We start from the raw sequence: 18129 nt of genomic DNA, 5'->3' as shown, positions 1-18129 counted from the left end.
GAAGGCATTATGTTCTTTATGTATTAAACATACAAGTAGTTTATAGATTAATAAACCACATACACCTGTATTTATCACTTAACTTTGGTAGGTGGAATATAACATATTGTCGACGTTTTCTTTAGATTTTATTAATGAAAAAATTACCACTCAGTTCTACTTTTGGAAATACATCTCTCTAAAATGTGTGTGAATGGGTATGTTTAGAATCATAATTATACATTGGTTTTTGAGGTAAGAACAGAAAGATTTTAGATTGCTCTTTCATTACTAAGTTGTTTGGCAACACTGGATGCAACATTTTACGTTTTAGCTCTTAGAACCTCTCTCCTACTGTTTGCCCTGTTCTATATAAGTTACCATTTTAGTATCTTATTGCAGGTGACCAAAAATACTGTATCCCGCAACATCCAGAGTCTCATCCCTTAATGCAAGTTGAATATGCTGGCTTAAAAGATCTGATAACTAATTTCTATGTTTTTCCAATTATAATGAGTAACCTTCAGAGTCCTGACACCATTTTTAACCACTTCAAAAATTAAGTAATATAAACATGTTTGTCAGCTATGTTAAGAAGTGGGAAGACTGAGATCTTACCTTGCCTACAAAAAAAAAGAAATTAGTGTGCTGCAGATTCAGGGATGCTAGCAGAAGAAATGAACCCCCTGTTTCAGACACAAAGACATTTTTCTCATTTTCCCCATACACATTAGTGCATTCACTTTAGTTTCCCTCTCCCCTAAGTCCCATGAACCAGGACTGATGCCTTCACATGTAATGGGGTATAATACAGAAGAGGAATTTCAAATTTAGAGAATCTTCATCTTTATTTTAGACACTAATCACATTAGCCATCGCTTTGGAGGAACCCATCATCTCAACATCCTAAGGCTATAAGCAATCTTGCCTTTTGCTTTATAGGGAAACACTGTCTTTATCTTTCAAGGTCGATATGAAAACCTGTCATTTTTTTTCCAGAGGGAGATGCTATCTCTAGCTTCTAAGGCTATTTTATATACAGATATTGCTAAATACATAATCTAGAACAAAGGGCAGTCAAAATGTGCAGAAACATGAGACATCCACGAGAAATTGTTTTCCAGCTGTTTTTAGCTGAATTTAGTATGTATTATGACACATATTTAATGACATTGGGTAGTTTGCAGAATCACACCCAAAACATTCGCTAGGAATGGGTTCTCATGATCCCTGCTGCTTATTTCAATAACTTCCAAGGGCAAGTGCTCCCAGTTCATTCAATATCTGGTCCCTAATTTTCACTGCAAGGGAAGTAATTAACCATAAGTTTTGAGTCTATAGAAAACAAAGATGGCTACCACCAACTAATAGTAGTTTATAGAAATATTCTTAAATATAGGGAAGAGTTAAAATAACAAAAAAACAAATAATATTCCAGCTGTATTCTACATTATTTTTGGGTAATATGTCTGAAGATTAACTGTTGTTGACAGAGTTTTTGCACCCCTGAAGTTATTTCATGTATATGTTACACTGCATAGCAAAATGGACTTTGCACCGATATAATCATACGAGTCCTTAATGTGGAAAAGGAATCAGAGATTCCAGGCATGAAAAAAAAGAACTATATATAATTGCTGGCTTAAAGATGGAAAGAGCCATGTTAAAAGCGTGAGAAGGAAGTGAATTTTGCCAACAACAAATGGGTTTACAAAAAGACCTCAAACTTCAGATGAATATGGTATTTAAATGTCATCATGTTTTTAAGGAAATTTTATTTCATGAGAATTGGAGATTAGTTGGAATACCATGGCACCAACTTTCCTTTCAGAAAGTTCCAAATTATAGCATTGTTGTTTCCACTTGAGGATTCCAAGTTTTAGAGGTGTATGGTAAAAATAATAATTTTAAAGAACATGTTATGAGTGTCATATGTATTAAAATTTTCTAAATTTGCTATTTCAATGCTTTCAAAATTATTTTGACTACATCTGGGAGAAACTCATTTGTGAGCTATTATAAATTTAATACATCACGGTATTATGTTTACCAATAATAAAAATAGGCCCATATGCAGACCAGAGCAGGTCTGATTTCTCAACATGAATTTGGTTGGGTGAATTAATTTTTAAAGTGATTGATTGATTGATTGGAAGTTCCGTTCCCTCAGGAGCTCAAGATCTATGTATGGTACGGGTTCTCAAACTTCACCACATTTCAGAATAGCTTGAGGAACTTGTGGAACCCAAGATTGCTCAGTTCTTTGCTTCCCCTCTCACTGCCCACCCCACCTTCCTGGGAGTCTATGGCTCAACTGTGATGCACCTTGAGAATGTATATTTCGAAGACATTCTAAAATGATACTGATGCTGCAGTTCTGTGACCACTCTTAGAAAACAACTGGCCTGCAACATTAAAAAAAAACTAGGGGTAATCGTAGAGCCTATAAGTGCAAAAGAATCCTAAACATCTTATTGTGGCCAATACCAATGCCTTAGTCAGAATCCATTGATAATTTCCATTGAATCATTTGAGAATACATTTAAATACTATTAGTCCTCTTCAATTTCCAAGGTTGTATGAGGTATATGTATATTTTAACATACTGCATACAACAACAGGATGCGATAGGGAAAAGGAACACAATCCATGATGTGTCATATTTACTCATTGCTCAATTCAGGGATTATCTAATATATATGAGATTACATATTTACATTTTTAAAGAAGTGATAAATCATATCTCTTCACATGAGTATCAGTATAAAAATATATGTGAAAATACCAAATCAGTATCTTTAACTGGCACTTGCAATATAGAGCTCTCAGAAATAATGGCAGATACAAAGTCAAAGTTAGCATCCTGTAACTTGTACTCAAACTCAATTTCCTAGAGACGAACAGTTACATAATTTTTAAATGTTCAAAGATGTTAAATATAAGGACATGGCACAATGTAATTTATAGATCATGTGTCATTGAAATGTACACTTGAAACCTATATGATCTTATAAATCAATGTCACCCCAATAAATTTAATTAAAAATAAACATATTAGCCCTGGCTGGTGTAGCTCAGTGGATTGAGCACGGGCCTGTGAACTATATGATCGAGGTTCGATACCCAGTCAGGGCACATGCCTGGGTTGCAGGCCAGTTCCCAGCAGGGGACCCATGACAGGCAACCATACATTGATATTTCTCTCCTTTTCTCATTCCCTTCCCTCTAAAGATAAATAAATAAAATCTTAAAAAATAAACATATTATAAGGTTAAACAATTAAAAAACACAAAGGACATAACCCATCATACAGTTTAGTGTTTAGTCATAAAGTAAAATTGATGTAATCACAAAAGGGTTAAAAGCTAGAAAAACAAAAAAATAAACAGCACTGAAAAGCCCACTACCATACCCCTTTCCAATCGCCACACCCTGTGTTTTCTAAAGGTTATGCTATCCTGAAGGTTTTGGTAATCACTTTTGATTTTTCTCTACCATTTTACTACTCATTTCCTTACCTCTAAAGACTGCAGTTTTTCTTTGGCCTTTGAAATTACTTTTAGATAATTTCCTATCTGGCTGCCTTAACCCACTGTTAAGTTTGCATGACTCATTCCTGAGGTTATAGGCACCACAGCTTATATGTCTCTTAGCACACACATGGACACATTTTTGCAGCATACAGTCTTAGGAATAAAATTGCTTGGTTAAATAGCATGTTTTTCTTTTCATTAAATTTTGGTGATGATAAACAATTTTTAAAGCTTTATAACAATTTCTAATATTTTAAAATCTATTTATTTATTTATTTATTTATTTATTTATTTATTTATTTATTTTAGACAGATGGGAAGGGAGGAAGAGAGGGAGAGAAACATCCATGTGTGGTTGCCTCTTATGTTGCCCCCACTGGGGAACTGGCCTGCAACCCAGGCATGTGCCCTGACTGGGAATCAAACCGGCACCCCTTTGGTTCGCAGCCTGCGCTCAATCCACTGAGCTACACCAGCCAGGGCGCTCTATAACAATTTAAAATAAAAAGGGTGTTACAATTGTTCCAACTAATACGTTTTTAAAAATTTAGTAATCTTAATGGGGCATGATGTTTTCTCATTGTGGTTTTAATTATATTTCTTGATTATTGATAAGGTTCATTGCATTTCGCTCTGTTCTTGATATTTTAAAAAATTTTTAGTTTGCTTTTACATGTTTTGTGAAGGTGGGGGCCAATTAATGGTCTATATTTAGCAATATATCTTTGAGTCTCTTGCTTACTTTTTCCATTACACAAGAGAGTAATTCCCATTACTCTTTTGCTACTTCTTCTTCCTTACTTATTTATTACTGGTTTAGAGAAATTAGATAAATTTTTGGTTATGTATTTTATGTGATATTATTTTGTGAATTTTTAAGCCTGTGTATCATACTTTATTAATGTCTGAATAAAAATAGGTGTATATTATTTACATAGTCAGAATTACTAACAGTTCTATTATGTATTAAATTATTTCTAGCTTGGAACATATCCATTACCCAAATACTCATTATTAATTTGCTATTATTTTCTAAAAGTATAATTTGATATAGAATTCTCATGAACTTGGACTTGTATGGTTTGAAATATTGGTTGTATTATGTCTTTGAACTTATAATAGATACTTTCCCTTGATCTGTTTTTTTAAGTGTGGCCTTTGCCAGTAATGTATACTACTATCTTCACTGAAAATCAAGAGTTTGCATAAGTTTATGTCTATTTGTAAGCTTTCTATTCTGTTACATTATTTTATTCTTTTATTTTATTTCTAACATAATAATTTTTAAATTATTATAGAATTTTCAAAATCTTTTTGAATTTTATTAAAGACCAAAGCTTAATTATCAATTGTTTTTGGCCATTCTTAGCTTCCTGCTTTTCCCACATGTATTTTTTCAGTTAATTTGAACTTACCCCTCCCAAACACACACACACTTTTGGAAATGTTATTAAATTTTAATAAATATACAGGTGTATATGAGTATCTTGGGACAATGTATACCTATATTACTGTGAATTAAACAATTTTTAGTACAGTGCTTTTTCCAATTAATAATAAGTTCTGCAATATTATTCAATAATATTTTTATTATTTCTTGTAGTTCTTTAACATGTCACCTAACTCATAAATGCATTAGTTTCTGATAAATAGAAATATAATTTGTGTCATTTCAATTATGAACAGGATAAACAATAGAGATTGACATGATCTCATTTGAATATTTGATATATTTTTCAGGTGATGTCATCTGTTTCTAGATTTTTCTTTTTGGTTTTCAAGCATATTAAAACATGTTTTAATATGTCTATTTCTCTAGCTTTGCTTTCTGAGTAATATATCTATTTTTTTAAATATATTTTATTGATTATACCATTACAGTTGTTCTATTCCCCCCTTCATTCCCCTCCACCCACACACTCCCTCCCCCACCATTCTCCCCCCCTTAGTTTATAACCAAGTGTCTCAAGTTCTTTAGATTCTATATTTCCCCCACTATTCTCACCCTCCCCCTATCTATTTTCTACCTACCATCTATGCTATTTTCTGTGCCTTCTCCCCCCTTCTCCCCCTCCCACCCCCCTGTTTCTAACCCTCCATGTGTTCTTCATTTCTATGGTTCCACTCCTGATCTAGCTGTCCTCTTGGTTTGCTTTTGTTTTAGGTGTGGTTGTTAATAACTGTGTGTTTGCTGTCCTTTCACTGTTCATATTTTTCATCTTCTTTTTCTTATATGAGTCCCTTTAGCATTTCATATAATAAGGGCTTGGTGATGATGAATTCCTTGAACTTGACCTTATCTGAGAAGCACTTTATCTGTCCTTCCATTCTAAATGAAAGTTTTGCTGGATAAAGCAATCTTGGCTGTAGGTCTTTGGATTTCATGACTTGGAATACTTCTTTCCAGCCCCTTCTTGCCTGTAAGGTCTCTTTTGAGAAATCCGCTGACAGTCTGATGGGTACTCCTTTGTAGGTGACTGTCCCCTTATCCCTTGATGCTTCTAGGATTCTCTCCTTCATTTTGGTCTTGGCTAATGTAATTCTGATGTGCCTTGGTGTGTTCCTTCTTGGGTCCAACTTCTTTGGCACTCTCTGAGCTTCCTGGATTTCCTGGAAGTCTATTTCCTTTGCCAGACTGGGGAAGTTCTCCTTTATTATTTGTTCAAATACGTTTTCCACTCGTGGCTGTTTCTTTCCCCCTTCTGGTACCCCTATAATCCGGATGTTGGAACATTTAAAGATGTCCTGGAGGTTCCTAAGCCTCTCCTCATTTTTTTGAATTCTCATTTCTTCATTCCTTTCTGGTGGGATATTTTGTTCTTCCTTCTGGTCCATTCCATTGATTTGAGTCCCAGTTTCCTTTCCATCACTATTGGTTTCCTGTGCATCTCCCTTCATTTCAATTAGTTTAGCCTTCATATGTTCTTCTAATTTGTGACTATGTTCCTCTAATTTGTGACTATAATCTACCAGTTCTGTGAGCATCCTGATAAATAGTGTCTTGAATTGTGCTTCTGAGAGGCTGGCAATTTCTCAGTCTCTTAGAGTTATTGGCTCTGGGACTTTGAGTTCTTCTTGCACCATCTTTTGGGCTGTTCATGCCTGTTCCATAGCAGGATCAGAGCCCTAAAGTGTTCACTAGAACAGGGCAACTAAGTCACTGGGTTGTGACCTTGTATGTGGGGGCGGGGTCAAAGAGGGACAATGGCTTCCCGTCTGCCGGCTGCCACCGCGGCCCCAGTGCCGAAGCCCCGGCGCCACAGCCACTACCGTCACCAGGCCCACAGGTTTCATTCCACTGCACGCGAGTGTGCCACCGCCGTCAGCCCTCCACCACTGGGTCCGCCCCCTGGGGCCTGTGTGGTCTGTCTCACTGTGCGTGAACGTGCGACCGCGGTCAGTCTGCCCCACACCCTGGCTGGTACCGGGCTGCCTGAGCACCTAGGTTGGGGGATCTGTCCTGCCCGACCCAGCTCCGCTGCTGGCTCCGCCTCTCTTACCGTCGTTGAAGGGTTCCTAGTTGTCGGACTCCCGTATAATTCCGTTTTCTGGTCTTTGGGTGTGTCCTAGTTCTCCAAACCTTTGTTGTGTTCAAACTTGGTTGTGGGAGAAGGCACAGTGTTTCCACCTATGCCTCCATCTTGGCGGAAGTCAGTAATATATCTATTTGATCTAACTTTTCAATTTTACTCCTGTGAAATTGATTATAATACTGTCATTGCATTTTACTGTATTAGAAATTCAGGATTTGTAACAATGCCATCTTTTTCTTTCATAATTTCAGTTATTTGTGTTTTGTCTCCTGTGTACTTATCAGTCTTGCCTGCTGGTCAGTTGGATTAGTCAAAGATTCAATTTTGCCCTTGTTGCTTGTCTATATTTCACATTTTCTACTTCATTAATCCCTACTCTTATCTTTATTACTTTCCTTGTTATGTCTTATTTTAATTACTTTGCAGCATTTTATACAACTTCCTAAATCAGATTCTGCAACTATTACTTTCTGTCTTGCTTGTTTGCAAATACACACACACATACACATAAAATCAGGCCAAATTATGTCGTCACTGTTTTATATATTCCCCAAAAGTTAATTACACTTTTATTATCATTCATTCCAAAGTAGTAACTTAATTCCTATGTGATATCATCTGTGAACAATAGTTATTTAAATCTTTTCATAGTAGTTCATCACTATTATACTATGTCTCCAGTGTCTTCAAACCAATATTTTTCCAGTTTTATGGTTTATTTGGCAATATATCTGCCCAAAACTATCTAGTCTAGCAGCATCCAGATTTATTTTGAAGTGTCTAAAGTATATAAATTTATATAAGTTATAAAGTTTCACAAAAAGTTAAGAACAATCATTATCTGTTACATTAAAGAATCTCTGCTTAGCAAATTCTGTCATTGTCCATGAGAGATAAATGTAAAGAAGACAACATGATGAAATAAAAACAATAATTTCATGTAAAAATAACTGCCATCAGGAAGAAGCCTAGGCTGAGATTTGTAAGAGTATCATAAAATTTCTTAGTTTAAATACTGAAACAATCAGATTTCGGTACATAAAGTTTGTGTTGAGCGTTGTTTGTGTTAACCATTGCCTAGACTTCACAAATGTAGATGGGCCAGTGTAAATGCAGTAAATCCTAGGGTATTTCAATTAACCTTGTGTCGCCATAATTAGTAAATGCAGTGTCTAATACCATGAAACTTCTTCATGTTTATGAGGATTTTAATGTTCTGTCTCAACATTCTATCCTTTACAGCCACGGGTTATAGCACTTAGGTTATAGTTCATACAAGGGAGAGAAATTATTAAATAGGCATTTAAGGGTTAGCAATAAAGCAATTTGTTTATTTTCACAATATCAGTAACTAAATAGTCAGGTAAAGAAATACATAAAAAATAGTCAGTCTTTTGATTTTCACATAAATAAAAATGGTCACTCAGCCCAATTCTAGATTAAAACAGTGCCATAGGGCTCCCCCTTCCCCACATCCTCACCAGCACTTATGGTTTGAATCTACTTTCAGTTGTGTTTTAGTGGTTTGTACCTTTCAAGTAACTGTTTCCTTTCATCTGAGTTATTAATTTGTGGTCACAGATTTTCAAGCAATATTTATTATACCTTTGATGTACGCTGAAATATTACTGATGGCCCGTCTTTCATTTCTAATATTAATAATTTCTGTTCTTTTCATTTTTTTATTGGTGCCTGGCTAAAGGATTATCAACTTCACTGACCTTTTCAAAAGAAGCAGCTTTCTGTTTTTTTGATATTATATTAATATCAAGATATTAGGCTCTGGCTGGCGTAGCTCAGTGGATTGAGCACAGGCCTGCGAACCAGAGGATCGCGGTTTGATTCCCTGTCAGGGCACATGCCTGGGTTGCAGGCCAGTTCCCTGCAGGCCAACTCCCAGCAGGGGACGCATGAAAGGCAACCATACATTGATGTTTCTCTCCCTCTCTCCTTTCCCTCCAAAGATAAATAAATAAATAAAAACTTTAAAAAAGGATATTAATATTTCTAATAATTTCTTTTTGAATTTCCATCAGCTTCTCCAACATTATTTATTTATTTTGTTTTGCTCACTGTAAGCTTAATTTCTTTCTTTAGTTCTCTAATGTGGAAGCATAGATTATATGATTTTAGATTTTCTCCTAATATACATTCAATACTATACATTTTTTTAAAGATTTTTTTAAAATATTTTATTTATTTATCTTTAGAGGGGAAGGGAAGGAGAGAGGGAGAGAAATATCAATGTATGGTTGCCTTTCGTGCGTCCCCTGCTGGGAGTTGGCCTGCAGGGAACTGGCCTGCAACCCAGGCATGTGCCCTGACTGGGAATCGAACCACGATCGTCTGGTTCGCAGCAATACTATACATTTTACACTACATACTTCTTTTGCTGAAATTCACTGGTCTTGATAAGTTACCTATTTATTTTTATTTACTTCAAATATTGTTTAATTCTTCTTGAGAATTCTTTATTGACCCATTTAGAAGTGTTATTTAAAAATGTGTTGTTTAATCTCTTAAGATATTTGGGTTTTATGGCTATATTTTTGTTGTTGATCTAGTTTAACTCCACTGTGATCTGAGAACAGATTTTATATAATTTTTACTTTTTTGTATGTATTAAGGTGTGTTTCATGCACCTGGATGTTATCCCCCTTATTCAATGATTCGTGAAACCTACAGAAGAATCTGCATTCTGCTTTGGTACACGACAGGCTCCATGAATGTTCATTCAATCATTGTGACGGATGGTGCTCTGTTTATTTCAACTACAGTTTTTACTGACTTTGTGCCTGTTGGCTTTATCAATTACTTAAACAGGGCTATTAAAGTCTCCAACCATAATATAGTTTTGTTAATTTATCTTGCAGTTTTATTGGTACTTGTTTGATGTATTTTGATACTCTGATATGAGCTATAAACATGCTTCAGATGATTTTACCAACATGTAAACTTTATCCCTGATAATTTCCCTTGATTTAAAATGTACCTTTCTTGAAATTGACATACCTACTCACTTTCTATTAATTTTAGCATGCTAAAATTAGGCATCTCTCATTTCTTTTACTTTTAATCTATATGTATACTTTTATTTAAAGTTGGTTTATTATGGAAAATATGTAACTAGATCTTATTGATTGTTAATTTTTCACTGTCAAAGTCCCTTTTAATTGGTATAATAGGCAATTAACACACTACATTTATTAGTATAGTCACAATAATATCTCCCATATTTGTGACTCTTTTCTTCTCATTGCAGTTATTCTTCATTTTTCCCATCTTAACCTTTCTTCTGACTACTGTTCATTTTACATAATTTTATTTTTTCTCTTTTCTATCACACTTTACACTTCTTTTAAAATATCTTCACTGGTTATATGAGAGTTTGTAATATATATTCATGACTAATGTAAGTCCACTTTTAAATAGCACTATATGACTTACTGGGTAGCAATGGTATCACATAACAGAGTATTCTGAATTTTGTCCTCCCATTCTCCACAACACTGCTGTCATTCATTTCACTCATCTACACTCATTTATGCTAATATAAGCAAAAACAGTGTTACTCTTATTGCATCAAATGCAAACATATTTAGTCCGTTAATTAAGAACAAGTAAGACTGTGTTATTTCCTTAGTACTTTTTTCATGTATATCTAAGTTTTTAACCTATATTACTTTTTCTTCTTTATGAATAAATTATTTTAACATTTCCTGCAGGGTATGTCTAATGGTGATAAATTTCCTTCATTTTGTTCACTGATTAAAGTTTTATTTTATCCTTATTTCTTTAGGATAATTTTACTAGATGCATAATTCTAGCTGATTTGTTCTTGTCTTTTTGTTTTATGTCAGCCCTCTGTATTTCACTTCACTCCACTCCTTTGCTTGTACAGTTTCTAATAAGAAATCTGATACAATTTTTATAATTTTTCCTTTATAGTTAGTGTAATTTTTCTTCTAGTTGTTTCAAGATTTACTCTTAATTTGTGGTTTTTCACAGTTATATATCATATGCCTAGATGTAATTTTATTGGCATTCAGGCTGCGTAAAGTGCTCTGAGATTTCTGGATCAGTAGTTAGGTATCTGACATTAATTTTGGAAAATTCTTAACAATATAAGTCCAAAACATTTTTCTATTTTCCCCTATTTTTTCTCCTTCAGTTATTCTGATTAAAAATATGTTACATCTTTTGTAGTTATCCTACAGTTTTTAGATGTTCTGTTCCTTTCCTGTCCATTTTTTCTTAGGTTTTTAGTTTGGTACCTTCCTATCAACATATGCTCAAGCCCATTGATATTTCTCCTTAGTTATTCCCAGCCTTCTGATGAGGTTAATAAAAGCATTCTCCATTTCTGTTCAGGGATTTTGGTTGTTAGTATTGCCTGTTGATTTTTTTCTTAGAATTTCCATCACTCTGCTTACATTGCCCATCTGTTTCTGCATGTGTCTACGTTTTTCCATTATGTTTTAACATATTAATCATAGTTACTTAAAATGTCTTATTTAATAATTTCTAAATATCTATCATATCTGAGTCTGGCTCTGCTTCTTGCTTTGTCTTTTCAAACTGAGATTTTTTCTTTCTTAAGATAATTTATAGTATTTATTCAAAGGTGGACCCCACATATAAGGCAAACTTTATTTTCAGGTTTTCTTTCTTTCTTTGTTTAATCCTCCACAGTTTTCATTGTTTTCTCTTGAGAATGATTTCTTCCATAGAATCTGTGTTTCGCAGTCCTTTAACCTGTAATTCATTTTTACTATACTGGGACTCTGTTGATGTGGTTATACGATAAGGCGGAGGAGGGAGTTACACAGGGTTATGATTAAATCTGTGTTTGTTGGTGGGCCTGAATTCCAGTTACATGACCTTCAAAATCTTTCTTAACACTTTTGTTTCCTCCAAAGATTATACATTAAAGCTAAAGAGGGCTAGAGTTGGCTAATTGCTTTCCCCCACATGTATAAAGTTTTAGTAATTGTATTTTTCTTGGAAATGAAGAGTTTGTTAAGGAACGCTCTGTAAATACATCAAAATGATTGTTCCCACCCCCACTGCCTTAAACAATAGGTCATTTTCTTGGGTCCTGATATAAAATGTACAAAAGTATGGAGTCCCCCTAAAACTGTGGCCCCAGAGAGTTTTCCATTTGAAGTTAACCTACACTCATCCTGCAGTAATTCATCAAAATAATTATAAAAGTGGTCCTACCAGGATATGAACATCAGCCTTAGCTTCAGATAAGCTGATCTTAGTGGATATTCTTTGTATTTCAAAGTCTTTTTCAAAATCAGGATGGGGGATTGCCCTTTGATCTTAGTTCTCTGAACAATATAACAAGAGTAATTACATGCTACTTTATTCAACTTATTTCTTATTTTAAAAATGGTAGTGATGTTTTTAAACGTTTTACATGTCATCTCTGAAGCCAGGAGTCACCTTTTCCCCAATATATATATTTTTATTTTAAAAGCTTGAACTTAGATTCCTTATCTTCTAGATGAAGAATAACTGATTCATAAATGTATTCTTTTATGTAAATTTTAACTATATAATAACTTTTAATATTCATTAAATATAGAACTATTTTATCCCATTAAATTCTTGCAGAATATAGCAAAAATGAATATGTTTTATTACACCAATTCTATCTATTCTACACAGTTTTGCACTGCCTCTATCTAGTCAATTCACCATTTCATTTTTTTCATGAATCATTTTCTCTCTATTTTACTGTCATCAATCACATAAAACCAAAACAGTTCATGAAATCTTTACCACTGTAACATAGGTTTCCCTACTTTTTCAAGAAACTTATCTTTTCTATCTTACTTTAAAATAAAAATCAAAATAAATAAAATCAATTATAAACTAAGACCATTTATTATCTGATTTACCTCACATACCCAAACTCTCCTCTGTTTACCCTCAACACAAACTCTTAATTCTGCCATACTCATTCACTGTTTCTCAAACGCACTCTGGATCTGTTTTTTGTTTTTTTTTCTGCATCTAATAGTGTTATTTCTGTATTTATTACCACCATGATCCTTTCTAGAATACTTTAGCTCCATCCAAACTTACCTACACCATGATATCCCAATAACCACTTAACTTAATTAATAGTATAAACTTTAGTCATTTTCATATTCAAAATTATTTAATATCTTCTCATGATCTAAAAAACAAAAATCCAAATTCCTTACTTGCCCTAAGAAACATTCCTTGTAGAGATTTCTTACTTTTGCTTTATTGTGTCTCTTACTGTGTTTGAAAATAATTTCAGAGCAGCTTCACTGGGCTTTTTATGGTTCATAAATAAAGCAAGGTTGTTTTTATTACAGACACATTGAAGTTACTCTTCATTTGGGATGCTGTTCTCCTAGAACAGGTTTTTCATATGACTTTCCTCTTCATATTTTTTCTACTGTCTCTTCGAAAGTCATCTCCTTGCCCTGGCTGGTGTGGCTCAGTGGATTGAGTACCAGACTGTGAAGCAAAGGGTCACTGTTTTGATTCCCAGTCAGGGCACATGCTTGGGTTGCTGGCTTGGTCCCCAGTAGGGGGTGCACAAGGGGCAACCGCACATTTATGTTTCTCTCCCTCTCTCCCTCTCTTCCCCCTCTCTAATAAATAAATAAATAAATATATATATATATATATTTAAAGGCATCTTCTCAAAGACCCTTTTTCTTATAACTCCTCCATAGTAGATTCTGGCATTTTTCTATCTCCTTTTCCAAGTCTGCGTTGACATTTTTCTATCCTCTCACCTGGCATTCTCCTTGATAGTCTTTTTGATCATATTAACTAACATCGTGTTATTTTGCTTGTTTGTATATAATGTCCCCATATTTTACTAAAGCTCTATGGAGACAAAATTTTTTCTGTCTTGTTTCTCTTATATCCCAAATCAATTTTAAAATGCATTTTAAATGACAAAAAACAAACCCTATACATATCCAAATTTCTATCATTTATCATGCCCAATTAAGTTTTGCTTGATACATGAAGACTTCTCTATGTAATTTACATGTGTTAATCTTACTTCTTTTATCCCCTATAAGATTTAAGTATTAGACATTCCACAAAGCAACATCTTCACTGATATGTCGCCTAAAGCAAGGGACATAAAGGAAAGAATAAACAAATGGGACCTCATCAAATTAAAAACCTTCCGCATGGCTAAAGAAAACAGCATTAAAATGAAAAAAGAACCAACTATATGGGAAAACATATTTGCCAATGATACCTTGAACAAGGGTTTGATCTCCAAAATGTATAAAGAACTCAGAGGACTCCACTCCAGGAAGATGAAAAGAAAAAAAACCCACACAATTAAAAAATGGGCAAAATACTTGAATGTTGGATGCTTCTCCAAGAAAGACATACAGAGGACCCTAAGGCATGTGAAAAGATGCTCAGCAACACTAGCCATCAGAGAGATGTAAATTAAAACCACAGTTATGGCCATCATAAACAAATCAACAAAAATGTTGGAGAAGATGTGGAGAAAAGGGAACCCCAGTGCACTGCTGGTGGGAATGCAGACTGGTGCACCCACTGTAGAGAACAGTATGGAACTTCCTCAGAAAGCTAAAAGTGAAACTGCAGTTTCTGAAGATTTTGATTCATAATTATAATTCTGTGGTTTGAACCTGACTTACTTTCAGCTTATGGTAGGCAAAGGAGTTTTAGATTAGATTGGACCACATTATTTTCTCCAGTTCCTTTCCAACCAAACTACTCAGAGCCTGATTTTCTGTTGGAGTAATCTGATTATTTCTCATAATCTTGGCATGCAGGATTTTCAAGGAACTACTCAATCCGAATACTTACTGGGAGGCACAGCTTGCTTCATCTTGCCAAGGCTAAGCAAAATGTGTATGCCTATAAAGAGGGATGGAGGAAAAACAACACTGAGACTCAGCCGGGAAAAAAAGTTAGCATTTCCAGCTTCAGTTTTATTTTTCTGATTCTAAAGGATTATAATCTCTCCTAACTAACATAGGCAAATCTTCTACTCTTTTTGCAAACATATTTTTAAATAGATAAAGCGAAGAAGGAGAAATAGTGGTTTGCTGGTGTGCGCCTCCTGAGCTCATCTCTGAGGTTGTGATAGCCAGCTGGAACCCAGGACACTGTGTGTTCCACGCTGAACCATCTGCAGTTTCAGCTGCAAAGGCCCTTGGCTGGTGGTGGCCTGTGGAAAGGACAGGCCAAAATGGCCTGGTGTGAAACAAAAGGACGTGGCAACAATGCTGAACTGCTTTTGCTTTTAATTTCTTCATATACCTCTGCTTATTTTGAGACTTTGAAATATGGAGAATACTTGAGAATGATTATATTTATGCATTCTTAGCATATTTGAAGCCTAAAACAGGCAAAAATTACCACTTCTTTAAATGTCTACATAGCTAATTTTCACAAATTAAGTGTGTGCCTTCCAAGGGGGAAAATCACTTCTAACTTCCTTTTTAGCCCAGCTTTTCAAGTAGACAATCACTGAGATCATTAATTGAATGAATATATAATAAAATGTAACAAGGGTCCCACAGGACATACTAAACGAGTTTTCATTCTTTTCATCTGCCTGGTAATCTCTGATACATTGAATTCTGTACAGGTTGTTTCTACATGTCTCTCTGATGTATGCATTATTATGCTCAGAACAACTCTTAAAATGATTGTGTGATGAAACGCAGTTGCATATGCACCCCAGCCGTGAAATTCACACAGTGCACAAATTCTGATATAGAAACTTTGGGATTTAGGAGAATGAAGATATTTAGTGGGCCAGTATAATTTCATTTATTTTCTTTCTTCGTGGCCCAACAAAATGCTAAGCTCAATGCCTATATCACATAGCCATTGCATAGTTAAGTCGATACATTCATGAAATATTTACAAAATGTCTGAAAAATATCAGTCACTTGATTGGTTAATTTTGGCTACAGCAATTACTAGTAAGTAAGATGTAGCATAAAAGTTCAGAATGCAGATTCTAAAGTCACACTTCTTGAGTTAAAATCTGAACACTACCACTTACCAGCTGGTTAGGTGGACAAGTGAGAAAATTCTCTCAGTGCTTCTCTCTCTCTCTCTTTTTTTATCTCAAGGAAGCTTCCTTGAATTAATTCTAGATACATTAAAGTTTTTATACTCTTGCCCTTAAAGAAAAATATTTTAAACTATTTTTTTATTTTCATTGTATTTCCTTCATTACTATTTGGTCTCCTTCTGCCCCCTCTTCCCCACCACCACAATCATAACATGCTGTCCATGTCCATGAATCCATTTTCCTTTTTTGTTCAATCCCTGCACTCCCTAATCTCCTCCCACCCAGCTGACATCATGCTCTGTATCTATGAGTCTGTCTTTATTTTTCTTGTTAGTTCTGCATTTTGTTCATTAGATTCCACATATGAGTGAAATCATATGCTGTCTGTCTTTCTCTGACTGGCTTATTTCACTTAGCATAATGTTCTCCAGATCCACCTATACAGTTGAAAAGGATAAAATTTTCTTCTTTTTTTACAGCCAAATATTATCCCATTGTGTAAATGCCCCATAGTTGTTTTATCCACTCATCTACTGATAGACACTTTGGCTGCTTCCATATCTTGGTGATTGTAAATAACACTACAGTGAACATAGAAGTGCTTATGTCCTTTCATATTAGTGTTTAGGGTTCCTTAAGGTGTATTCCCAGAAGTGGATCACTGGGTCAAAGGCAGATACATTTTGTAAAATTTTTGAGGTATCTCCATACTGCTTTCCACGGTGGCTGTACAAGTCTGCCTTCCCCCGAGCTGTGCAAAAGGGTTTCCCTTTCTCCACTTCCTAACCAGTACTTGTTGTTTATTGATTCATTAATGATAGATTTTCTGACAGGTGTGAGATGATGTCTCTCATTATGGATTTTATATTTCTCCAATGTTAGACCCCAAACCATAATAATTGTAGAATAAAACATAAGCAGCAAAATCTCAGATATTGCTCATAGCAACATGTTATCACAAGGGAAAACAAAAGAAAGGGAAACAAAAGAAAATATTTTAAAAATGGAACTATTAAACTAAAAAGTTTTTTCACAGCAAAAGAAAACATCAACAAAATAAAAAGACAACCCACAGAAATGGACAGCAGCATATTTGCTGATATATCTGATAAGGAGTTAATAACCAAAATTTATAAATGTACAAAAGTCAACATCCCCCCAAATAATTTAAAAATGGGAAAAGGACCTAAATAGTCACTTCTCCAAAGAGGGTATACAGATGGCCAATAGATATATGCAAAGTTGCTCAATGTCACTACACACAATTATTAAAATAATTCTACTTTCCAATCTCTTTTTTTAAGATTTTATGTATTATTTTTAGAGAGAGTGTTACAGAAAACAACTCAGCCACTTTTGGGTGTATGGAGTGGAAGCTTATTTTACGCACGTGGACCCAGAGAAGTCAGTCTCCAAATTCTGGGCACTGAACAGCGAGGGAGCAGTTATTTTTATAGAGCAAGGGAAGGCTTATCTTTCAGCCCATTACTTCTGGTGTGAAAGTAGGAGGCAGCTTACAGAAGCAGAAAGCAGAATGTTATCTCTGGTATGTAGACAATAAACAGTCCATAGAAGCCAAAAGAGGCTTTTGGCTTCTTTGGGCCAAAACAAGCCAGTTGCAAAAACAACTGGGCTGCAAAAACAAATCACTCTCTAGGCACTGTGTTGTGTCTTAAAATAGCTATCAATTTCCCCCAACAAGAGGAGAAGGAGGGAGAAAGAGAGGGAGAGAACATCAATGTGGGGTTACCTCTCACATGCCCCCTACTGGGGACCTGGCCTGCAACCCAGGCATGTGCCCTGATTGGGAATCAAACTGGCAACCCTTTCCTTTGCAGGCTGGCACTCAATCCACTGAGTCACGCCAGTCAGGTCATCTCTTGATAGTAGTAATAAACTGAATAGTAATAGTAATTTAATAGTAATAGTAATACACTGTTTTAAAGTTTTAAATATGAAGATACAGTTAAGTAACTAACAACTATTCAAAAATATGTTAAATTCAGAATAG

The sequence above is a fragment of the Sturnira hondurensis genome, unplaced genomic scaffold, assembly GCF_014824575.4.
Source record: "Sturnira hondurensis isolate 20B ecotype Veracruz unplaced genomic scaffold, ASM1482457v3 Scaffold0002039, whole genome shotgun sequence".
Classification (NCBI taxonomy): Eukaryota; Metazoa; Chordata; class Mammalia; order Chiroptera; family Phyllostomidae; genus Sturnira; species Sturnira hondurensis.
Note: the sequence above shows the minus strand (reverse complement) of the source record.